This window comes from Lethenteron reissneri, chromosome 54 (assembly GCF_015708825.2).
Source record: "Lethenteron reissneri isolate LAM-NWPU_2019-01 chromosome 54, ASM1570882v1, whole genome shotgun sequence".
NCBI lineage: Eukaryota > Metazoa > Chordata > Hyperoartia > Petromyzontiformes > Petromyzontidae > Lethenteron > Lethenteron reissneri.
The window spans coordinates 7,673,563-7,700,035 of NC_083832.1; the positions used below are offsets into that span (position 1 = coordinate 7,673,563).

General features: G+C 45.2%; 2 protein-coding genes and 1 long non-coding RNA gene across 4 annotated transcripts in view; 2 read left to right on the top strand and 1 right to left on the bottom strand.

Annotated features, from left to right (window-relative positions):
* The window catches only part of LOC133356600 (uncharacterized), a 490,957-nt gene that overhangs the window by 261,490 nt on the left and 202,994 nt on the right, over window positions 1-26,473 (top strand). The window lies entirely within an intron of this gene.
* The window catches only part of LOC133356599 (forkhead box protein P2-like), a 292,969-nt gene that overhangs the window by 24,482 nt on the left and 242,014 nt on the right, over window positions 1-26,473 (top strand). The gene's annotated exons all lie outside the window — the stretch shown is intronic.
* Window positions 21,142-26,473, bottom strand: part of LOC133356586 (uncharacterized) — a 37,761-nt gene continuing 32,429 nt past the window's right edge. Inside the window, exons 2-3 of the long non-coding RNA XR_009756862.1 lie at window positions 23,578-23,647; window positions 21,142-21,278 (exon numbers count right to left, since the gene is read on the bottom strand). This is a non-coding gene — a long non-coding RNA (uncharacterized LOC133356586). The remainder of the gene's footprint in view (window positions 21,279-23,577; window positions 23,648-26,473) is intronic.

Genomic DNA, 26,473 nt, shown 5'->3' on the forward strand with positions numbered 1-26,473 from the left:
CATCTGCTTCTGCGGGTCATTTTCCGAGACTAAGAGTCGCACTTTTCTGTGCGCCGGGGATCCGAGCAGATACTTTCGTCTCGTAACACCGACAGCACGATTGTGACAATTTGTGTAAGAAAATAAATATATCAATTATTTTTAAGAACAGTCGGAGACACATGCCAGGCCATCCTGTACGAATCCCTCGTTGGCAAGCCATGGTCGTGCATGTGACTGCTTGCCATTAATAGAAATTGTTTCACAAGCGAAGAAAGCCTTATTGAGCTTAAATTTTTTTTTTTTCCCACAAGGGTCCTCGCTCGGAATGTGTGGCCAATTATGAAATGAGTATTTCTTCATGTTTCTACAGCGTGGCAGTTGAAACAATGGTGCATATTTCTTAAATGGCCCTTGCCCCCCCCCATCTCTGTCCACCACAGTTTCGTACATGGGTTCGCCACAGTTTATCGCTAGGCAGGTCGCCACATATTGTGGGGTAAAAAGTAATATAAAAAAAACTATAAAAAAACATGCTTTCATGAAATGTACCGTATTAGTAATGGCAGAACTCCACGACTCCAGTAAGTGGCCCTGAAGCTTGCCATAACGTAAGGGACCGTAGTCATTTACAGCCAATGTCAGTTTACCCAGTGGCGGCTCCTGCAAAATCTCTCAGGGGGGGGCAAATGTCTGGATGATTGATAAGGATAAGGTCCACCCATGTAATGGATAAATTAACAGCTTAAGCATGTAAAGGCAACTTCACTTCTTTAATATTAATGAAAAATAAAGTGACTCTTACAATACATCTTGTTTGTTTATATACTCACTATTAAAACAAACCACTCAAGTTTATTTTATTAAAGATTCCACTAGGTAGCGATAAATTATATTGTTGGATGAAACGTGCTTACGTATGATGACGTAAGCACGTATGATGATGTAAGCACGTTAGGGCTTGCCCTCCCGGAGCCATAGAGAATGCATTGGAGCGCCCCCGTTCGAAAAAAAAACATCTTTCAATGTAAGTCTATGGGGCCACTCGGGGCGATTCTCAGCCGGAGTGAAATCGCCCCAAAAGAGGCGGTACTCCACAGAACGTGACATGACGCTGATTGGACTATATCCAGAGGCTGCAGTGACGGCTAGCGTGACTGTGGTTGAATGACATTGGTGGTGCGTCGCCCAATCGCCCTAATGAAGAAACCGCCCCTGAGTTTACCGTGGACAATTAGAGCCAAGCCTAAACATAACATATAAAAAATAATGTTTTAAAATATTTGTTATTTATTTTTTATGATAGAATATAGTATTGTCATCAGTATGACATAAGTATGCCAAGTTTGCAGTCAATGCCATATTGGGAAGTGGATAAAAATTGAGTTAAGATTTGAGGATACGACAACAACAACAACAGACAGAGTGAGTTAATAAAACGAGTAGGTACTCTCACCACCTTCTGGACATCTGTGACGGCCTACGGGACATCTGTGAAAAAGAGCTGCATATCTCATCGGATTCCTCCGGTCTAAATAACTCTTCTGATTCTGACCTCCCTACACGTCTGGCCAGCGTGGAAGAGTAGGCCAAAATTCCCTCCGGTGGAGTTATCTCAAGCACGTGCTTGAGGCCCTTCCACCAACAATGGAAGGACCTCAAGCAATTGCGGAGCTGCACCTTTTCCCTTTTGCAACCTATTTCTGCATTCATAATGAAACGAGAGCGTCCGAAGAGAACGCACATGCCCACTGTGAGGTCAAAATTCACGCATTTTTTTACTATTTTTATTTTATTTTACTTGCCAGGCAAGGCTCTTTTTCAGAAGCGACTTGGCCACAAATGATAGCTCAACAAAGTGGCTTATCGCATGGAAATGTAAGCGCATGTTCGTAAATGTGGAGGTGAAAACCGGAGGACCCGGATAAAAAATGTCACCACGGAGATAGATTCAACCTTCAAATATATAAACATCAGGGTCGGTATCGGAATCGAACCCACGACCTCCTGTATACCAAGCGAGGCAGATGCCATCTCGCCGCTGTGGCACCCCTGCACAACGGCTGGGCCAGCGACCTGCTTGCTGTACTCCAGAGGTCGCAATCGGGTACCCGATACCCGTACCCTACCCGATACCCGGCTACCCGTACTCGGCCGGGTACGGGTACCCGTTTGCGACCCTGGTGCGGCCGGGTACGGGTAAGGGTAGACAGTGAGTCACTGGTGAGTAACCGTTTGTCACTCATTTCCCAACGTCTTGTCTCTTCTCACAATTCAAGTTCCTAGAATGAACCCACCCGCACCTGCAACATGGCTTCATCCCAGAGGTCGCAATCGGGTACCCGATACCCGGCCGGGTACGGGTAGCCGGGTATCGGGTGGGGTACGGGTACCTGATTGCGACCCTGGTGCGGCCGGGTACGGGTAAGGAATTAAAACCCGTTTGCGACCTGCTTGCTGTACTCCACTGCATGTAGGGTGGCACAGGTGGGCGTCTGGCGGCTCTCGTAATCTAAACGCGGCACGGGAAAAACCGTCTCACAGGTGGGGTGGATTACAAACAGGCGTGCACGGCCACACCCGGCGATTGTATTTAGTGGTTTTCAGCCCGTTTCCTCCACGGTTTAATTGTGTGTGTCTCTCTCTCTCTGTGTGTGTCTGTGTGCGTGCTATTTCTTTCTGTAAAGGAGTTACAACTTTTTCCAATGAGCCCAGACGTGGTGTAAATGAGGAAGCGATTATCATGAGGAGTGCTGCCAGTAAACTGTTATTTGGTTATTGCCTGAGTGGCACAGTTGCCTTCAATTATTCCACCACCACAATAAAAAATAATAATAATCACAATCAGCCAGGCTTTAATGGGTTATACTCTGCTTGTACATGCATTTTTACCATCACCGCCTCCACCACCGTCATCCACCACAACCACCACCAGACCCCCCCCCCCCCAACCTCCCTCCTCATAGAGCCATTCCACCTATTGGGGAAAGTGCGGTTAGCAAGCACCTACGAAGGCCGGCACTGCACACAAGCGGATTTGTGGGGTCACTACCGTGCCCAGTCGCCTCGTCACTGATGTTGACCATGAGTGGGAATCCAACTTAAGTCGTTGAGGTTCGTAGCAAAGTGCACCAACTGCCGCCCTTTGCCGCCAAATCCGCCAGCAGTTTCAGCGCCACATCAAACAAGTGTAATGGGTTCGAATTAGGTGCACACACACACACAGCTTGGAGGCAACACTATTTATTACACGGTAAGTAATATAACACAGTACATGAGGTGGTGACCACCTTCCTCAACTCACTAACACTCTGGAACACGACACAGACTGGACCAGGCCGGCAATGGCCTGCCTGGCCCAGGATGATGACCCGGGACTTGAGGACCGATTATGTCGTCTTCACTTCGGAGTTCAACAGCCCCGCTCCGCGTTCACACCACGCTTATATCCGCTCCCTTTCCAGGCCACGCCTCCCTCTCACGGGAGGTCTGGGTCCCTCCACCACGTGACCCCCCAGGCACCCCCTTGGGGCCCCCAGCTCTCGTACGGGCCGACACAGTAGTGACCGTTCTATGTCACTACACGAGAATGCAATGAGACGCACGCGTTGTCGAAGATGTCTTGAGTGCACGAGAAAGTTACGGCCATGATCCGCATCTCGGTGCAGCTGTTACGATGCATCCTCTCCTAAACACCTGTGAGACGTAGATGAGTAGGGATGATAGGATTAACACGCCATCACTTCTGGATTATTCCTCTCATATGCAGGTTTATGGGAAGCGATGATAATTGGAGAAAGGACTAGTGAGATGAGTTTCGCTCTACCGGTATTGGAAGCTGCACGTTGCTGATTGTATACAATATTGAGAGTTAAAATGTCCCTTATTTTATATTGATTTAGATCACAGATGTAGAGGAAGTATCACTTGAGGTGTTAACTTACAACGATCCGTGTAGTTTTTTTTGTAGTAAAGAAGTCGCTTCGGGTTGATGTGGGATTATTGTGTTTCCCCCCAAAATATAATGCAGCCTGGGTGCCTTAAAGGTGCTGCATATCTCAGTGACTCAACGTCACTTGGGCGGAGTACCTCAGATGCTAACTATAAATAAACAAAGTATAACAATAACAATTACTTTTATAACCAGGGAAGCAACAATGAGTCCAAAATCCTTTTTTTTCAGGATGGTCCTGCTCGATTGGGATGTTTGTGCAACACCGGTTACATCCCATGTCTTAGCTAGGGGAGAAAGGCTGATAACTCTGAGAAATCTCATGCAGAAACGAAACTAAAACCATTAGACTATTTTTATTTTACCAGGTACGGCCCACTGAGCTACATAGCTCCTTTTCAGAAGGGACCCTGGCCACAAATGATAGCTCAACGAACAGTGGCTTATCACGTGGAAATATATATATCAGCCGAATACTCTGAACGCATGTCCCTAAATGTGGAGGGAAAACACGGAGGACTCGGAGAAAAACTAACGCGACCACGAGGAGAGCATGCAAACTCCAAATATACGGGCCCGAGGGTGGATGTTTGATTCTAAACGTGTAGGAATAAACCGAAGGACTCTGGAGAAAAACCCATGTGACCAAAGGGGAGAGAGACATGCAAACTCCAAATATACAGCAGGCGTCAGGGTCGGGATCCAACCCACGACCTCCTGTATACCTGGCGAGGTAGTTAACATCTCGCCATCGTGGCGGAGAACATACAAACTCGACACAGGAAAGGGTGCCCCGAGTCAGGAATCAAACCCGGGGCCCGTCTTTCCGCGAGGCGTCGGTGTCACCGACTACCGCCACCACCCTGCCCCCTCTTTCTGTGGCTACCGGTGGCCAGCCATGTTTAACTAAGTGTCCACTTATCTGTCCCTGAGGGGCCATTCCAGCTGGCCTCGGTGACCCCCGATTGCCCCCTTGACCTTTTCCACAGCACAGTGAGAGTGGTCCATCTTTTATTGCCATCGCCTGAGGGAGACTGCCCGGCCCACACCGCCGCGGAATGGGGGCACCGCGTGTGATCCATTGTTGTCATCCTACGCTGCCCCTCAATCCTCCGGCAAGTTTAAAACCCCTCGTCTAGAAGCTGTCGATGCAGTCGCTTTGGGTGTGCACTGCAGTGCTTGCAGCACGTGTGCAGATACTTGTCAAACTGGTGCACGCGTACCACGTAGTATTCGGATGAGTCAATGTAGACACACCAGCCGGTGTTTAACTGGCCAGGTGCGGCAGTGGCAGTGAGCTGCTTTCAATTGTAAGATTGAGTTAAAATTCTTTATTGGGGTGGACTCAACACATCATCCCTCTGGATTCCAATACAATGACTTCCACTCTGTGGGGAAGTCGACAGTGGTTGTTCTATGGATAGTCTTTTCCCCACACCATAGAAATGTGGAATTGCCACCACTCGCTCAGGGCTGTAAACAGGAGATGAGAAGAACGGCCTCAATGTTGCTTTGATTATATAATAACGTTGGCTTTTTGGTATATTCGCATGCAATTGAATCACGTAACTCATTGCAATTGGTACATATGTATGAATGTTGAAGAATTGTCGCACTGTACATAGCCAACCGTGCCAATCGGAGGTGCGGGTATATGAGGGAAGTGTTCCGATTATTTTTTATGAATTCCATGAAATTCGAATATTGAGCCATGATGATAAATATCAGACGATTATTCAAATATTTGTTCTTATTTTCTCTTCGGATTAACTTCCAACTGGCTGGTCAAAGGCTCCCCCTCTGTCTTCTTCTATTCACGGATTGTTGAACGAGGCCAGAGGGCTCGCTCTGGGCACGATTTGAGCTCCGTTTATTCAGGTAATTTATTCGCTTTTCACAGCGGAGGTGCACTCGGCAGGGCCAGATGCACAATAAAACACTCGGCAGTAAGGCTCCCCATCCCCGTGGTTCAAATAATCGACTCAGATTCCCTTGCATCTGGTAATCCACTACAGGTGTTGGGGGGGGGGGGTGTCCTTCCGTCAACGTTGGGACTAGCCAGCCGGACTGCAACACTTGCCCAGCAGGTCGCTAAATATTGTGTTACCTACACTTTATCCCACCGCACGCGATCAATGCCGTGCACATGGGGCCAATGTTTCGGTGTAAAGGATTTCCCAAGGTTTTACTGATTTCATCGCTCGAAATTGCACTCGGCAACTCCGATTATGAGTCTCCCAAGCTCGACACTGCAAGAGGTCTAATTTGCACAAGGAATGTGAACGCGCGAGCTAAATGAATTCCGTGTACCACACTGTAATGCCGGCATTGACAATTGCAGAAGAATATTGCTTTCATGCAGTGGAGAAAAAAAATCTGATGGCTCACGCGGCAGATCGTAGGATGCTCTGGAAGGTAAGACGCACACAAAACTTACGCTGATGTCAATACATGTACACGAATCCGGTCACACACACACATACCTACCCGATGATAAGATGCGCTGCAAATCTTTGCTTTTAACAATTGGAAGGAAATGTGTACGTTCTAATATGGAAAATATGGTCAGAGGCTGACGTTTCAGGAATTAGCCCTTTTTAAGTCAAGTGAGAGCGATTGCCTGCTCAAATGGGCATGAAGACGGGTGCCCATCTCAATGGTACAGCCCTGAACCATTGGGTAGGAATTCCTCGTTATGGCGGGGGCGACTCAATCCATTGAACAACCGCTGTTGACTTCCCCACGAATTGGTACTTCGCTTTGCAGCAGAGCAAAGGGAATAAGTATAACCCGTAAAAACAAAGTTTTTCACTCTAAATCCTTTATATGCGTGGCGGCTAGAGTCCTCTCGTCCTCTGGCTTGAGATGGCTGCCACCTATGGGTCAGATGATTGTCTGCAGTATTAAACAATTGGTAATTAAATATTTAATTTGTTTTCCCTAAACAGTGTAAAATTTTGGAAAAAAAATTTCACGAACATTAATTGTCTCGCACAACGAGTCTGTGTGCAAAATGTCAGCTCGATTGGATCACGGGAAGTGGGTTAAAAAACGACCGAAAGGTTTGTACGGTCGTAAGCAAGTAAGCAAGCACGCAAGCACGCAAGCACGCAAGCAAGCAAGCGAACTTAATATAAAGGATTTAAAAAGGGGCGATTGACTCAAACAGCCTAAAAAACTAATTTTTATTTTTTTATTTTACCAGGTAAGGCGCACCGAGCTATGTAGCTGTTTATCAGAAGCGGCTTATCATGTGGACATATATAGCAGTCAAATACTCTAAACGCATGTTTTTAAATGTGGAGAGAAAAACTCTGGAGGACCCGGAGAAAAATTCACACGACCACGTGGAGAGAGAGAGAGAGAGACACACACACTCAGAATACACAGCAGGTGTCAGGGTAGGGATGGAACACACGACCTCCTGTATAACAGGTGAGGAATTTAACATCTCACCACCGTGGCACCTTATGTACGTCGTTCACAAAAGTACCATCTGTTGTTAAATGGTCGAGTTAAAGCTTTCGTGATTGCAGGGATTCATCTTCTTGGTTCTTTCGGCAAAGTCACGTAGAATGGAGATAATAAAATAATAAAAATTAAACATAATAAAATAATTCTCACGACGTTTCGGCCACAATGCAAGCAGCCGTCATCAGGTGAAGAACAGGCCTATCGAGAAGACAGTCTGAATGAAACACCCCAGGTTTGGAGCATCTATTTAAGCTGGGTTGGAGGGAGAAGAGAGCCCAGCTTAAATAGATGCTCCAAACCTGGGGTGTTTCATTCAGACTCTGTCTTCTCGTAAGACCTGTTCTTCACCTTAGGACGGCTGCTTGCGTTGTGGCCGAAACGTCGTGATAATTGTTTTATTACGTTTTATTTTTATTATTTTATTATTTACATTCTACGTGACTTTACCGAAAGAACAAAGAAGATGTTGTTAAATGGTTGTAATTAGTAGTTTTAAACTGCGGGGTCGAATGGTGGGTTTGTTCAAAAATATGCAGAGCTTCAGTAATCCTCAGAAGCACCTGCAGAAGCATTCAAAACAATCTCAACTTTGAGTCACCAATGCCAGAGTAGACACGTGGAGGTTTAAAGGGATGGGACTCATAAAAATAAAATCTTACGACCAAGTCTGTGTTTAATCTTCTCAACCTAGCTGATGTTTTAAAAAATATATCTTCACGTATGCGCTCTATATTTTTATATTACAAGTCCTGTGAAACCAAACTTAAACCTATGAAGAAGAAATGGAACAGAACTTGCACACTTTTTTGAGTGCAAGAGGAAAACTAACAAAAACATCGTTAAAAAGATTATGTTACATTCAGTTTTGTCATTGGTTCAAGGCAGAAAGAACCGACTGTGCCAAGCTGTACCAAAAAACAAAAACAACCAAAAGCCCAAAAAATATTCTGCAAAGGTTTTCAGCGCTTGTGCCGTTTGCATGCCGTGCTGTTCGGCATTCACTTCCCGTTCACTTTCTTACATTGTCGAGATCCATGAAACGCATTTTCCAAGGCGATTTTACACCAATTGTGCAATTGTACTTGGCATGGTAATGATTTGAATTGAAGATTTAGGTTTTTGTAAGTGGCGGTGTAGTTTTGATGACAGTAGAACAACAGGGATTGATAAGGAGGAGTTTGGATAGGCCTTCACCAAAGCACTCCAGCCTTTTTCTTTTTTTGGCGAGCCATCGAACAAAGACGCTCACTGCATCACCCGCTTCCAGATGTGATTGCATGTATGTATGTTGAACTTCTTTCGCTCCGCACGTAGCCAACTGTGCTAATCTGCGTCCGTCTGGAACGCTCTCCCTTCCGATATTAGGAAGCCACTGGAGCGATGCACTTCGAAATCATCTCGATTGGAAATTCATTTACGTAGAACTGCTTTTTGTGTTTAGTTTGTCATCCTTGCAACCGCACCTCCGATTAGCACGGTTGGCTACGTACGGTGTCAAATAAGTTCAACATACAGTTGAGATAAACTGTACTTCGGAACAAATAAGCACAAATCATTGGTATTTTCCTGCAAGATAAACTTAAAAGCTAAACTTACGGTGATGAAATCACCACGTACGGTAAGAAAGAAGTTCAACATACATATGTACATGTTCGTAGCTGTGGCGGGGAGGGGGCCGACAAAAAACTGGGGGGCTGAAAATTAGCGAGGCATTGATGCATTGGTAAGACAAAGAGTGTCGGGAAGGTGGGGGGGGGGGGCAGCGTGACCGGAGTGCCCCCACCCAGCACGGCCGCCGACGTCCGCTTCGTCCGTCACGGCCGGGCGCCGCTCTCGGCATGCTGGAGCGGAACGTCGGACTTGGTGCCAAACCAACGCCTCGGCTGTACGACCACACGACGCTAAAGCGGATGCGTTGGCGGGGGGGGGCGTTAGGGGGGGGCTGCGAGTCATCGGTGACCGTGACTCAGTCAAGGGAGAGAGCCATCACTGATGGAGAGTCATCAAAGTGTTTGCTTGTGAATGTTTTCTTTTCATTTTTCGGGAAACACCTCCATCGAACCGCAGTGGTTAGTGGTGTTTCGTCGCGTCCAAGAGTCCCGCCGTGTTTACAAGAAGCGGTGCCGGGGGAATTTTCTAGCTGATTTTGTTGTTGTTGGTGGTGGACGGACAAAACGGACTGCCTCCCTTCCCTCCCCTTCCCTAGCTTCTCTCCCCACGTCATGACTCATTTTCTCCCTTTTTCTTGTAAACAAGCCAGCGTCAGAATTCAAATAAATAAACTTGCGGAGAGGGAAAACAATAACTGCAGGATATACACCGCAGCCACGAGCAAGGAAGTACGGAAGAGTTTTGCACATGCAAGGCGAGCGTGGGTGAATTACAAAATGCGTCTGACTTGGGAAGGATGTGGGGTGGTTACTAGTGGGCGACCCTTAGGCCAGACGTGACCAATGGAGGCACCGTGAGGGGCCTGCCGAGAGATAGGGCTTTGGCAAGTGGAGAGATAAACAAGAGATAGAGATGTGAGAAGTGCCAAACGCGAGAGATGTGTGTGTGTGCGTGGTATGTAGTTTCCTTCGCACCATACATAGCCAACCGTGCCCATGGGTTTATGGCGAGATACAGATGCGTGAGTTTAACACGAAGAGAGATCAAACAGACGAGAGAGCTGTTAGTACCAAGAGGTAAATACAAGTGATATGACAGAGATTACTTATTAACGGGATGAGATCATGGCAAGATAAGAGAGAGATGAGCAATCTATAAATCATCATGGGACCTCCTTTGCCAGTACCAAAATATGAGAATTGTGTTTTTCCCCTTTTATCTGGCAACAAAACAGCTGTTAAGTTGTTAAAACACCAAACTGAAACCTTTCACAAGGAATCATGTCTGCATTAATTACAATACTTGTGGTCAGAATTCAAACAAAAAAAGGGGAAAACCTATTCTAATATTTTGGTACTGGCTAAGGAGTTCCCATGATGTAGACGTTCACCCTGAACTCTCATTACTCTGATAGTGCATTGTCTTTGTGCTGTTCGCCTTTTGGCATCCCCTGGTCTAACACCGTATGAGACGAGGCTCAAAAGAAAGCTGTCTCTGGTGTGGACCAATCAGTTTCAAAGACAATGCACATATTATCAGAGTACGATTTTTGTTTGCATTTTGACCACAAGTATTGTGGTTAATGCAGACGTGATTCCTTGTAAAAGGTTTCAGTTTGGTGTTTTAACAACTTAACACCTGTTTTGTTGCCAGATAAAAAGGGAAAAACCTATTCTCAATCTAGAAATCGTTTTCGTGGTCACGTCCAGGATGGACAATGACAAATATATACTCTTTGCTTCTTTCGGTAAAGTTTCGTAGGTATAAAACAAAATAAATCACGGCGTTTCGGGCGCAACACAAGCGTCCGCCCGAAACTTCGTGATTTATTTTCTTTTATACCTACGTGACTTTACCGAAAGAGCCAAAGAGCATGGATTTCTGCAGTCACGAAAGCTTCAAATCAAGATTGAATGACAAATATAATTGGCCGCGGGACGGCGGGGGTGGTGGAAGGGGAAGATTGCAAGTGGCCAAAGAAGCGTGGGGTTGGCAGTGCACGCTTGCAGTTGCACTGAGATACAGGCAGGTGCTCGTGAATCGAAAAACATGCAAGGGAGAGGCGTCGTGTTGGCTGTTGAGAGGAGTGAGTCAAGGGGGCTACGATGACTCTCACTCTCGAGTGGCAGCCAAACGGAACGGCGGCCCGGGGGGAACGTTGCCCGCTGAGAAGCAGCGATGTGGGCGGCTTGGCGTGCAGGTGTTGGGTGATTTTGTTTATTTTTTTCGCTGCGGCACCGTGAGAGATGGCGAGGGGGCCTCCCGGTGAGGCCTTGATCCAGCAGTGGGTAGATAATGACTAATGACGACGAGGAAGATGATGGTCATCATCCCTGTCTTTTCGACACAGAAGAGTCATCCAGAAGTGGTCGCCAATTTGTCCTTTTTATCAAAGTTTATCCGTGGATAGGAAGATTAACTCAAAAGTGGTGAAATGTCACAGTATTAACCCGAGATGGGTCACTTGGAAGTGGGTTTCCAGAAGTGATAAATTCATCCTAAAAACTATTTCTTTTTTTATTTAACCAGCTACCTGGCCACAAATAATAGCTCAACTAAGTGGCCTACCAGTAGCCAAATAATCGAAACGCGTGGATGTTTGATTCTAAACGTGGATGGACAAACCGAATGACTCTGGAGAAAAACCCATGCGACCAAAGGGGAGAGAGACACGCAAACTCCAAATATACAACAGGCGTCAGGGTCGGGATCCAACCCACGACCTCCTGTATACCAGGCGAGGTAATTAACATCTCGTCACCGTAACAAAGTGGCCTGGTAGTAGCGGAAACTTCATCCTATTATCCACACTTTCATCCAAGAATAACTGCACAGACATCAGGAGTATTTCCATAGCAATAGCTCCTGATATGATAACATCTAACAATAGCTATACCACCCAACCCTTCAGATTGGCATGGAAAAGAGGAAATTCATGATATGCAGAGGCAGGGGATCTATGTAAGGATATTATTATTGGTTCTTTCGGTAAAGTCACGTAGAAGGGAAGTAATAAAATAATAAAAATAAAACATATGTTTTATTTTTATTATAATATGTTTTATTTTTATTATTTTATTACTTCCCTTCTACGTGACTTTACCGAAAGAACCAAGAAGATGAATCCCTGCAGTCACGAAAGCTTTAAATCGAAAGATATTATTATTATTTCCATATCCGTGCGTTGACCTTCTGTTATAAGTGCTAATAAAAGTTGATGAATGCAGATGCCGGGATACACTCCCCCCCCCCCCCCCCCCAAATGTGTGGATACTGCGACCGGATGAATTCTCCATAATACACTCTGTTTGTTGTTGTTGTTTGGGGTAGATGGCGTAAACACACGGTGATATTGGTCGCGAAAGCCTACGTGTTCAACGGGATTAATTTTTATGTCATGGTTCTTTCGGTAAAGTCACGTAAATAGATAGAATACAAAAGAATAGCAATAAAATAATAAAAAATAAAGTGAAAAAAAATATCACGACGTTTCGATCGCAACACAAACGGCCGTCGTCAGGAACAGGGGTTAATTCTATCGCTTCTGGGAGAACACCGTTCACCAGTTGAGATCTACGTCTGCGGATAGCTGTGAGTCCTCGCGTCCCACGCTTGAGGCAGTGATGCCACTTCCAGGAGGGGCCTATTTCTCTCTCTTTCTCTCTCTTGGGTGGCTTTGGGCCAGGGACAATCTCGCGGGTAAACGCGGGCAACACGGCAAAGTTTACGAAGCTTCTCGGGGTGAAACAATACGTATGCGCACCTTTTTTTGTTCGTAACAATTGGAAGAGTGGCCACGCGGATTGTGTTGTGTGTGGGGGACAAAGAGCTTTATAGCTCATCGGATTCATCCAGTGTCAGCACATTTTTTTTCAGATTCTGATACGAAGGCCTAATGGATGGATTCAGAGGCACGTATAATCGGAAGAAAGATTCAACTTTATCGCTGGCAGCGCGGAAGCGTAGAACACCTTCTTATTGGTTCTTTCGGTAAAGTCACGTAGAATGGAAATAATAAAATAATAAAAATTAAACATAATAAAATATTTGAGAATGGAAATAATAAAATAATACAAATTAAACATAATAAAATATTTTATTATGTTTTATTTTTATTATTTTATTATAATAAATTAATTTAGTACGTTTTATTTTTCTTATTTTATTATTTCCATTCTACGTGACTTTACCGAAACAACCAAGAAGATGAATCCCTGCAGTCACGAAAGCTTTAAATCGAAATTTAACGTAGAACACCTTGTTGAGGGGGGTCTTTAGAACGCCCTGTAGAGAAGGCCCTTCTGCCAGCAGTCACGTGAGCAACACAGTTGTCAGGTCAGCCCCTTTACCCATACGGATTTTGTAGAATGGTACTTTTTTTCTCTCAAATATAATAATTACACTTTAAAATGTTTGATATAGATATAGCACATTGTTCCGCTAAAGTCCTTGCTTCACTGTAGAACAACCCATTACAGGTGTCCTCCTCCTCATCCCTCCTCCTCCTCTTCTCCCTCTTTATCTTCCTCCTCCTCCTCTTCCTCACCGTGTGTGTATATATGTATGAGACCCAAACGGCGACGACGCTCAACGCTGCGTGGAATCTGCGAGCTTTGCGCCGTGTCAGGACAGAGCGCCCCTCTGACCCGGAGTGTTCCATTCCGTTTGCTCAGTGGGGATGGGGGGTGGATGGGCGGATGATGATCTCCTGAAGCCGTCTTGCTCTCGACTCGACAAAGCACGGTCGCGCGCGAGAAGGCGAAATGTAGTTTTGTTTCGCTCGTTTTGTTGGGTCCAGGCTTGGTTGTTGCGAGAAGTCTACTCTATGCGCGCAGCGTGGAGGGGAGGCGGGGTGGGATCGGCGAGACGAATTAAAACCGTGGCCTCGTCGCCTCGAACCTCGAAACCCCCCTCCCGGCGTTCTTCGTAATAAGTTGCTTCCACTTTTCAAGCTGTGAATTCAGAGTTCGCACAAGCCGTTAATGAGAGTTATAGAGGCAGAGCACATGTTGGAATGTGGCCATGAATTCGTTTCCTTTTCAAAATATACAAAAGCAGCATTCCAAACAATATACACCACTACATAGACAAATGAATGCATGCGTGTGCATTAAGGCTACGTTATATGTGTTGCCCACGCTGTCTACTGCATATTATAGTATTTGCATCCGATGCATTTCATCGCAAGTATCCAATTCAACATACGATGTTTGGGTCATCATTGGCATATGAATGGAACCATTGGACCAAAGTAGGCGCCATGTCCCACGCGTAAATAAGCATCGCAGGATGTTTTGTTTGCAAGTTTGTTTAGTTGGGGTTGTTGTTACTGTACCATGTCATCATTTTCATTTCTCAATCAGCGTGGGTCATGCGAGTTGTTTGAACATACTTCACCATCTGGTTAGGGGGGAGAGGGGGGGGGCACACAGAACCAGTTCAGATAACATTCGCCACGATAGTCAGCCGTGGTCAGAAGCCGAACTCAGGGGACCAGGTTTATAGTTTCAGTTTTTAAGTTGCATTTATTTGGTATAGCCCTGTGAGCCATTCGGTTCTTGAATCGGGTGCAACCGCAACAAACAAAAAACAAAAACATGAACAAGAAAACATCGTAAAGTGACTATGCGCAAACATAAAAATCCAGCAAAAAACAGCAAAGTCTTCCAGAAAAAAAGCACCGTACACCAACGATGTGAGTGTGCTAAACGCCGTTCCACCTCACATGAACTGGGGAACGTTTTGAGAGCGTGATGGCATTTGTAGGTTCTTACAATATGACTACAATTAATGCATTGGCGTCTACTCTAGCATAGGCTTCAACGCAAAGCGCTCCGGTCGATTGATGATTCAGCACTCGCTGATTCACTGCAGTCACTCGCTGATTCACTGCAGTCACTCGCTGATTCACTGCAGTCACTCGCTGATTCACTGCAGTCACTCACCGGCACTCTCATATCGCTACGCGCCGTGTTTGATGTTCCCGTGAAATTCGATCATTGATTACTCCACCCATGTTGAGAGCTCGGTTCTACCAGACACTGACCGTTACCTCTCACACACACCGCAGGTCAACCACTACACTGTAGGTCAACCACCGCACTGTAGGTCAACCACTACACTGAAGGTCAACCACTACACTGAAGGTCAACCACCGCACTGCAGGTCAACCACCACACTGTAGGTCAACCACCGCACTGTAGGTCAACTACCACACTGTAGGTCAACCACCACACTGTAGGTCAACCACCACACTGTAGGTCATCCACCACACTGTAGGTCAACCACCACACTGTAGGTCAACCACCGCACTGTAGGTCAACTACCACACTGTAGGTCAACCATCACACTGCAGGTCAACCACCACACTGTAGGTCAACCACTACACTGTAGGTCAACTACTACACTGTAGGTCAACCACCACACTGTAGGTCAACCACCACACTGTAGGTCAACTACTACACTGTAGGTCAACCACCACACTGTAGGTCAACCACCGCACTGTAGGTCAACCACTACACTGTAGGTCAACCACCGCACTGCAGGTCAACCACTACACTGTAGGTCAACCACCACACTGCAGCTCAACCACCGCACTGTAGGTCAACCACTACACTGTAGGTCAACCACCACACTGTAGGTCAACCACCGCACTGTAGGTCAACCACCACACTGCAAGTCAACCACCACACTGTAGGTCAACTACCACACTGTAGGTCAACCACCACACTGCAGGTCAACCACCACACTGTAGGTCAACCACTACACTGTAGGTCAACTACTACACTGTAGGTCAACCACCACACTGTATGTCAACCACCACACTGTAGGTCAACTACTACACTGTAGGTCAACCACCACACTGTAGGTCAACCACCACACTGTAGGTCAACTACTACACTGTAGGTCAACCACCACACTGTAGGTCAACCACCACACTGTAGGTCAACTACTACACTGTAGGTCAACCACCACACTGTAGGTCAACCACCACACTGCAGGTCACAGCACTCCTCTGTACGCTTTTTTTTCTTGCAAGGTGCGACTTTTGACAATCTTTCAACTCTTTTACCACAAGTTCTTGCGACCTTGCTCGATGCAAGAAATGTATTCCTGTAATTATTTTCTGTCAGAACTTTAAAGGTGCTGTTTGTTGCTGGCTGCTTGATGGTTTTGGGCCGATAGGTCCTGTGCTAAGCAACTATAATAAAAAAAAACGAATATTATAATGCACCCATATTTATGGACATTAGACCCATTGAAATTTCTCGTTGTATCGAAGTGCAGAATAAGGCAATACACAATTTTGAATAAATACAAATTACATTTGTGTCTGCGTAACTTATGTTCTGATACTCCTCCAATCCCTGCCCTCCAAAACGATTCAAATAAAAATCGACGAATGGTTTTGCAACGCTGCTGCGTTCCCAGTGGGTGCACCAACAAGGTCACAAACAAAACGAAACTGAACACGTGCGCCAATCACACTGTGGTCTTAAAAGGAAAACAAAAATATTTCACGGGAAACATTTTAGGCAATGGCCCTTCTTGATAGCACATCGTTGGAGACATCCGATTGCCCTTACGGGAATTCTTCCGATTGTTCGAGCCGTTGCGTGGATAAAAGTGATGACCTTAACATTACAGAAACTTGATCATATCCACGTTTATCCATTGAATTCCTGCTCGGATAATAGGATTAAAAATATCCCCGGATAAATATATGCAAAAGCGTCCGCCCTTTATCACCTCCACAAATCAAATAAGAGTGGCTGCTGAACTCGTATGGAAGTCAGGTTCGGTTACATTCTCAAAGTCTGTATAATCTGGTCTGCATGCTTTAGCCTGCCTTGAACCATGATGGCCACTGCACTTGATCGAGAGTGGCTCATTGTACGCTCACCTTTTGGGGCTTTTGTTTCTTCTGTATTTGTTCTAGATTTGAAGCTTTCGTGACTGCAAGGATTCATACTCTTAGTTCTTTCGGTAAAGTCACGTAGGTAAAAATGAAATAAAAATTAATAAAAAAATAAAACAATGAAAAAGACTTGTGTTGCCTCCGAAACGTCGTGATTTTCATTGTTTTATTTTTATTAATTTTTATTTCATTTTTACCTACGTGACTTTACCGAAAGAACTAAGAGTATCTTCTGTATTTGATATCTGGGGCTTGTTTGGCCGGGGGAGGCAACAGGCTTGGGGAGGAGGAGGAAGCAGAATCAGCATCTGTATTTAGACTGGAGGAATCCGATGAGCTATTAAGCTATTTTTCATAGATGTTCAGTAGTTGGCGGGTCACAAGGTTACAATAGCAAACAATGCAAAAAACATGATAGGAGTTGCAAAATATAGGAAATGTAAGCAAATTACTTTTAAAATAAAGTCACGTAAAAGTGAAATAATAAAATAATTAAAATATAACACAATAAAAATTCTCACGACGTTTCGACTGCAACACAAGTGTGAAATCCACAGCAAGAAAATTGGATGATGATTGCTTGTGTTGCAGTCGAAACGTCGTGATAATTGTTATTGTTTTATATTTATTTTATTTTATTATTTTACTATTTCCCCTCTACGTGACTTTACCGAAAGAACCAAGAATATGAATCCCTGTTGTCACGAAAGCTTTAATTAAAAAAATGTAAATAAAGTTTTTTTTTTTACCGAGTTAAGTCCACTGAGCTATTAGCTTATTTTTCACAAGCGATCCGGCTATCGCAAGTGATGGCTCAACGAGGTAGCTCATAGCGTGGTAATTTTTAGCGGCCAAAATTTGTAAATCTAAACAACCTAAAACGCGTGTGTATAAAGCAGCGTGACCGGTAGTGAGCTCCACAGTCGGTGATGAGGCCTCCAGTCTCGACACTTTCACCTGCCAGCAAGCGTCGCGTGACAGTTTTTGCTGGAGGCAAAATCGCGTACATTTCGGTTGCACGGCACAACCAGATCCGTTTATCGCAATTTGGCTTGTTGGCAATGTCCTGTTGACAAATACACGGAGTCCTCGAGTGAGGTTTCACATTAAATGTGTAACTTGCCACGAAAAAAACGTCTGCTATCACGGGGATAATCTTAGATTGCTCTAATTGCTATCGGGCACTTAATCCTACCCAAGCTGCACCAACGCCTGTCCTAGCCTGGATTGTTTCCTTGGGCATTTGCCCAGACGAGTAAAATTGCAAACTAGCACTAAATGAGGCTGGGGCTTAGTTGCTTTGAAGGCCAATCCTGTAATCTTTCCCGACCGCATTATTATTTTTGGAAGAACTCCATCCGACTTCCATTCTCTCTTTATAAATTTTATACCCACGCCTCTGAATTATTACACCGCGTTTGCACATCATAATTTTGTCAAGACTGCCTATACTTTAAATAAAGCCCCTGGATAGTCGCTGCATTTACTTTAAATATATTATCGGAGGGCATTTTCAACCATGACCACCACCACCACCACCCTCCCACCCCACCCTTAAAAAGTTAAAGTTTACAAAGAGAAATGTTCAAATAATTATTAATAAACGCATGGCTTCATACTGAATATTGCGTTCGCAATTGCCGTTAACGCTTCCAGTTGCTGGATGACTCACTCGGCACCCTGTGTGCGCGCGCTCGCGTTCAGACAAAATATTTTCTTTGGGGGGGGGGGGGTGAGTGGGTGTGATTTTTGCGCAGGTGATGCGAATTATCCTTGCAGGGGCAAGCCCCCTCTGCTTGCTTTGAAACGCGCTGCGGTGGCAGGCACGCGGCACGGACAAGCCAGACGGGTGACAAACTCGGAGAGTGATCTTCGGCCTTGGCGGCAGACGTCATTTGATGCTAAGTCCGTATAATTCTACGCCGCGGCATCCTGGTGAATCCGAAAGGGACGTTCGTTGACGAATGAGGAGTGGTGACACTGCATTGTTGCTATGTGCAAGCAATTTGCACGCGGCGTTAGAGAGGCGAATGAATCACAGTGAATTTTGGCCACGTTCACTCGGCGGTGGCGCTAATGAGCGACTCGCGGTCCGAAGATTGCGAGCTCAAGTCCTGGTTTGGGGGATTTGGCTCAGCTCATCATCGCAACATGGTCGATAAAGCTTGTATCACGTGTTGGCTGCAAGAGTCACGTGAACCCATCATGTCCAATGTATATGAATAAACACACACTAAAACCCACATCAATTCTTACACGTGTTTCAAGACACGCATAGTATGACTTTAGATAATCAATATTCACTGCATATACAGTAGTTCGTCGTTTTGTTTCAGCACGTGTGTTCATAAACACACGTATGTGTCCTTGCGATTTGCATCAGAGAATTGGTGTCAGGTGCAACATTGTTGTTCAATTGCATTTAGGCTTCACCATTTGATTAAATCATGTGATAGTAGTCTACTTATAATTGTATTTAAATATAAAAAAGTAAAGGTGCAAGCCCTGAAATGACTCGCTGAAGGCAATGCTGGGAGACGGGCCTCCACGCAGAGCCTTTGTAGAGGACGTTTTGGCCTACTCTTCCACGCGTTCTTCGAGCCTGGCCAGCACGTCACCTACCGATCCACTTAATTGTGGACAGAGGATCGGGGAGGGGTACACGGAACTCGCCCATTGCTTGAGATTATTGAGATTATTTTGGTGCTGTAAATGTCCAAATGATTGGCCACTTTGTTGAGCTATTATATGTGGCCATGTGGCTTCTAAACATTATGTTCGTACCACAGTGGGCTTTGCCTGGTAGGATGGGGACGGTTTAGTTTACTTTGTAAGTGTTTGGGTGATTGGTTTACTTTACTTGTACTTTGCACTACTATAATGTTTTTGTGTTCTGATGTATTATTCTAATGTTCTTACCCGCCCCTCCTGGACATCTGTGAAAACAGGCTTTGTAGCTCATCGGATTCGTCCAGTCTGAACACATATTCTGATTCTGAAATATTCCGAAATCTGCCACACCGGGAGATCGATCGACACTGTGGCCTTTGCATTGCAAGGACAGCGTGCTAACCCTTAAACTATTAGCGCGGCATATCGATGTGTGAATACATGTGGAGCGTCAAAATGCGCAAATACATTTTACAGATTTGAAACGGACGCGGCACCCCTGATTCTGATACCGATGGTCATCGTCCGTTTTTAATCTTTAAAAAAATTAACCCGTAAAAACAAAGTTTTTCACTATAAATCCTTTATATGCGTGGCATCGGTTTTATTTTATTATTCATTTCTGTTTTTTCTTGAGTAAGAGTTTCATTTTTATCACATTGGTATTTTAAATTAAATATGAAAAAAAAATTCCCTAAAAAGTGGAAAATTTGGGAATTTTTTTTCACGAAAATAAATTGTCACGCACAACGAGTCTCTGTGCAAAATGTCAGCTCGATTGGATCACGGGAAGTGGGTTAAAAAACGACCGAAAGATTTGCACGGTCGTAAGCGCGCAAGCAAGCAAGCAAGTGAACTTAATACAAAGGATTTAAAAAAAGATCGTAGCGCAGTTCACGAAGCTCTTTGGGTGTAACGATGAATCGATTGGTGGAGTAGAGATCGATAGTTAAGCACGTGATAAATGCACCTTCGACTTGCGTGGGTAATTGTTGACGTTTTCCCATCTCCATGCATTGGCGTGTAAATTTGTTAGTGTGACCCTTGCAGCCACTGGAGGCACTACAATCTACCGCAATAGTGGAAATACGAAAAAAAGTAATATTATTTTACGAATCGAAGGTTAACCCTAAATTATAACAATTCATAGAATTGCAAGGGTGTGGAGGAAGCGGGGAGGCAGGGGCGTGCATTGTTTTACTCTGACACACAAGGCAAAGATCCCCCACGTAGCCTATTTACTTTTGGGACAAGTGCAGTTAGCGGTCAATTATTAAGGCCAAAACAGCATAGGAGGAGGTGTTGTGACCAGCACTAATTTCCGACCGCCTTTGTCTCCCTAGTGTTGATGTTTACACACCGCACCAGGTACTCATTTGAAGCTGAGTCGACGTAGGGGAGGCCCAGGACCGGTTCAGATAATCGTCACTGGTGTTGGCCGTGAGTGGGAATCGAACCCGGGTCGCCGGGTTCATAGCGCGGCACGCTAACAGCTACACCACCACTCCCCACAAGTCGCACACAACAACGACAACAACCGCCATTCGCCACTAAGTGGCGGTGACGTCACCACGACGCTGGTGCCAGGCTGGGTGCACGTTGAGGCCACGTGAAGTGTCGAACGCCCGCTGGCAGGAGGTCACGGGGCAGACCCAGGTGCCACGGGTCGACTGTCTGTCACACAAAGATAAAAAGATCCCCCATATAGCCTTGACAGACTGTAGGGGCAAGTGCTGTTAGCGAGCACCTATGAAGGCCGGAACGGTACACGAGGGGGTGGGTGGCCAGTACCACGCCCGACCGCCTTTGTCTCCCTAGTGGCAATGTTTACACACCGCACCAGGTACTCCTTTGAGGCTGAGTCGACCTAGGGGAGGCCCGGGACCGGTTCAGATAATCGTCACTGATGTTGGCCGTGAGCGGGAATCGAACCCGTGTCGCTGGGTTCATAGCTCAGCGCGCTAACCGCTCCACCACCGCTCCCCACACACACACGCTGAGTGATGTCAGCATATCGGTACAAAGCTAAACACTCGACATTCGAGGCGTTTGTGCACACTTAGAATTGTGTCGTCTGCCAACGTCGCTGACCCTTGGATGGGAAGGACAGGCTTGTGGTGAGTGGTAGTTGTACGGCGCTGCTTTAAATTGCAATATGAAACGTGAGCTACATTTTAGCTGTACTTCTGCCACTTTTCTGATGTTTAATTTCCGTGAGATGTATCCACTTTGCTATACCGCAAGAACTTTTATTTATCATTATCTTTGATGATTAAAATCGGATTGAGTGCCGGTCATGGCATCTATAAAATTGAACATTGCATATCTGGCGGATATATATACAGTATATATATTCATTTATCATGATTCACGGTTTAATGAGCTACTATACGCTAAATTCCTTATTTAACTAGATGCTGACACATTGCAATATTTAAAATGTGTAGTTTAATTTTTGATATACTTAATCATAAAAAGTGCATTTTACTTTTTCAGCTGTCTTGCAACGACCCTAGACACGCAATTTATATTTTAAGTGTCTCCGAAACGTGCATCAAGTACAAATTAATAATTGAATTCAAATAAAAAAAAACATAAGTTTGTCAGCAGAGTAGAAATTTGCGAAACACCACGGCGCAATGCGAATACAAACAGCAGCTAAGTCACGTGTATCGTTACAGACAGGGCAATGGGATCATTAAAACATTCACAAAGCACCGTGCGCTAATTGCTAAGAGGACAGAGTATCAACTTGCATATCTGGCATCCCTTCAATAGCATTAACAAAGCCACTTGAGTCGTAGCTCGAGAGAAAACATGATATTTTTTTGATCGTACACCCATTGAAATTGCATCCACAAACATCACTTTATCACTTACACGCAAACAACACAACACGCATCGCTCGCAATCACAAACAAAAAAACTACTTATCGAATCAACCGCGGATCTCTTCGAAACGCGAGTGCTCTCGATAGCAACTCTGATTTTTGTTTGCAGTTCAAACAAAACTGCACGTTATGGGGCCGTTATTTCGGCCAGAGTGCATTTTTTTTACACCCTTAATGGGACGCTTATTCCTCAAGGCAGTGAGTTTCTGCCTGAGAGAGCCCAAAGAAAACGGGGTTTATTCCTGCCCCCACCCCTGCCGCCACCCCTTGTCTGCACAGAGAGGGCCTCTAAGCTGCCCGCGGTGTAGAGGGGCAGGCCCATCACGTCTCTTGCACACACAAGACTGTTGTTGTTTGCGCTAAGTCTCGATGTGTCTGGGTGGCAATGCCTCGGCAGGCAGGCGGAGGAGCCGGGGATCAGATGCCAAAGGCTAGGCGGTTGGAATGCGAGGTCAACCGTTGTGCATTCTTATGCAAGCAACCAGATGCACAATTGAATTAAATGTAAAAAAAAAAAAGCTTAAAGGCAGTTTGGAATGAATTATATGCACCCCCCCCCCCATTGGTCCCCCCCCTCCCTGTTTTATGCAGAGCGGGACACAAGACCCTCACAGTGTGTATTTATGCATTTATTTGTGCTAACGTGCGTACCGTTTTGGTGTTTTATCCTATCGCAAAGGTTGGCTTTTGAGTTTTGTCTCTCTGTTGTTTTGTGAAATCGTGCAAGCTTAGAAACTTAAACAGGGTGTATAGAATATGTACAAAATAAAAAAAGATATATCTTATTTACCCATTCACCCCAATCGAATCTCCGCCACTCCGCACCACCACGCAACGGGTTCCGAATGAAGAAAATTTAGTTGTTGCTTGTGCGGTTTTATGCTTGTGTCGCGGTGTATACCGCATGCCTTGGTGTTTTTGTGCCATTAGAAAAGCATTAGCTAGGCTCTTTAAGCCTTGGGCATTTCCCGATCATCACGAGAAATCCTTTGCGAATGTTTTTTCGCGGAATTTCCAACGACACAAGATACCACCTCGTGGAGAGAATTGGTTTAGTGCTTTGAGTATCAAGTCGTCATCACCGGCAGCCGTGGTCACTCCACTGCTGGACGAAGGCCTCCACAACCGCCTCCGCCACTTCTCTCGGTCCTGCTACGTAACAAAAATAGCAAAAAAAACTTCAACGTTTATTCAAGACGCCGTTGGTTTGTCAATAAACTGTTGGACAAGGACCTCCCCTCACCATTGGAACCTCATTTGCCAGTAAAAAATATGATAATTGGTTTTTTACCCTTCTCTCTGACAACAAAACTGACACCTTTTTACAAGGAGTCATGTTTGCATAGACCACAATACCTGCAGCCATAATGCAAACAAAAAACCTAACTCTGATAATATATGCACTGACCTTGAAGTTGATTGGTCCACACCCGAGACAGCTTTCCTTAGAGCCTAGTCTCACATGGGTTGGACCAGATGACGCATTATGGCTGCAGGTATTGTGGTCTATGCAAACATGACTCCTTGTAAAAAGGTGTCAGTTTTGTTGCCAGATAGAAGGGTAAAAAAACAATTATCAATGCCCTCCCCTGCCGCGCGCAGGTCGACGGAGCCTATTTGACTCTACTTCGCCACGCTGGTCGTTGCGGGTTGGTGAAGGCGGCGAGCATAGACATGGGTGCTTTGAAGTACAGTACAACAATGCACTTTGCTGGTACTGCCTTTCACTGTGCACTGCAGCGTACAAGATCTGTTTCCTGCAGTGGGTCGCCCATCTAAGCACTATCGAGGCTTAAGGCTGCTTAGCATGTGTGACCTGACGGGACTGGGGTGCGTTCCGCGTGATTTAGCGACTCAGGCCTGTATATAAGTGAAGATGGATTGAACAGTTATCGGTCACTTCTATCACGGAGCAGTGCTCACATCTCTCAATTACAATCGTGAAGAAATAGTAGAAATTCCACATTTCTATGGCGGGGGCGAGTAGATATTTTATATATAACTATGGCACAACCTCCGTTAACTTTCCACAGTGATATAGAAAACACACGATGCTGTTCATACACTATTAATATACTGCATGACAGATGTATACGGCACATATAAATAAAAGTACCCTTCATTTTCGTTCAGAACATAATACGTTTTTTTTATTTAAAATTAAAGCAACGGCTCGAAAACATTTGAAGACTCCACGGCGATATTAAAGGACGTAACACTTCGAGTGTAACAGTGATTCTACAATAATCAAAATTGTTGGCATTGAGAAATATCACGTAACATATATCCATTAAAAATAAAAGACCCCTCCTCCCTTCCCCCCATCTCCCCCGCCTGCCTGGCAGCAAGAAGGTTGCATCGAAATATAAGACGTTTAACTTTGCCTTATTGAAATTATAAGGATGAATGATTTTGGCTTTCTCTTTGCAACTCAATCTGTATTGTGGGTGGTCTCTTCACGGTTCTTCGGTTTTTTTTTAGCACTGATTGTTCTCATTCGGAATGGGTGTATCCGTTCCTGTCCGCACTCAGGAAGATAAACAGCAACACATAGGCCCACGGAAATTGTATTATTATTTTATCCATTTTTTTTTCTTTCTCGACCCCCGCATTGAGAGACGGTTGTGTAACCTTGCACGTAGAAAAAATAAAAATCACGTTGCTTTATAAATCACAGCCAGCGGTTTTCTCAAGTCGCACCGTACGGGACATTTGCACCGATGATATCGGCTGCGAGATCCGCTGATCCGAATTGAAATTTTGCATCGACAAGTTACGTGACGACGTTTTAATACGTTTGTCCAGAAAGCAACGGTAGTGCCAATCGTTGCGGAGAGTCCAGTCACATCGAGTTGGAAGTATAGAGTTGGATGATGAGAGCCGGTACTGGAGAACGACAGGGGCAGTGGGGATGGTGGGGGAAGGGACATGCTTCACCACTGCGGTCACTGAAGACTGTGATTCCCCACCCAAAACAGTGCGCGATGTTGAAGAAGCATGTATAATCAGGTCACAAAAGCAATGCACAGATCCACTGCTGGATGAAGGCCTAACCCAGGGGGTGATGGATCATGGGGGACGTCGTTTGACCATACTTCGCCACGCTGGTCGATGCGGGGTTAGCGAAGGGTCGTCCGGAATGGCATCACCAGTTCAGCGATCGCTCGTCACCGACACCCTTCATGGTCCGCTACGAACAAACCGAGTTCGCTGCGTTGATACGGAGTGTATATTTGTTCAACACAATGGAATACAACTTGAAGTGTATTGAAGAAAAATTAGTAATAATGTAAGAGCTGTCAAATTCATTTTGAGAGCTCGGGGTAAGCATTTACTCTATGAGATCTCTTTTACCAGTGGCAAAATATAGTAGTAGGTTTTTACCCTTTTAAACTCTGATATTGCACTGTGTTTGAGTTGTACGCCTTCTGGTGTCATCTGGTCCAACACCAATGGGGACTAGGCTCTAAAGAAAGCCGTCTCGGGTGTGGACCAATCAAATTCAAGGACAGTGCATATTATTATCATTATCAGAGTTGCTTCTTTTCGTTTGCTTTTTTGACTACTTGTGTTGTGGTTATTGAAAACATGATGCCTTGAATAAAGGTGTCAGTTTTGTACCAGTTTAAAAGGGTAAAAACCTACTACTAAAAGACGTAAGTCCTTTTTGTTGTTGCGTTACCTTTAAACACTGGGTAGAGAGTCGAATAGACCGCATAGCAACGTGAAAGGTTTTTTCTTTTTCTCGGACATTGAAAGCAGCAGTGAGGAAGAGTTGACCCCCGGGTCAAGCCGAGGATCGGTTAGAGGGGGAGGAGGCCGAATATTCTGGACTCTGGCGGAATGAACTTTGAGCCCGGTGACCCGAGTTTGGTACCTGGCCACGTCTGACATCGGCGTGAAATATAAACCCGTCCTGGGCCCACCTTCACGAAACCCCACGTTGACCGCGCGTGGTGAAATATGGTCAAACGGCCT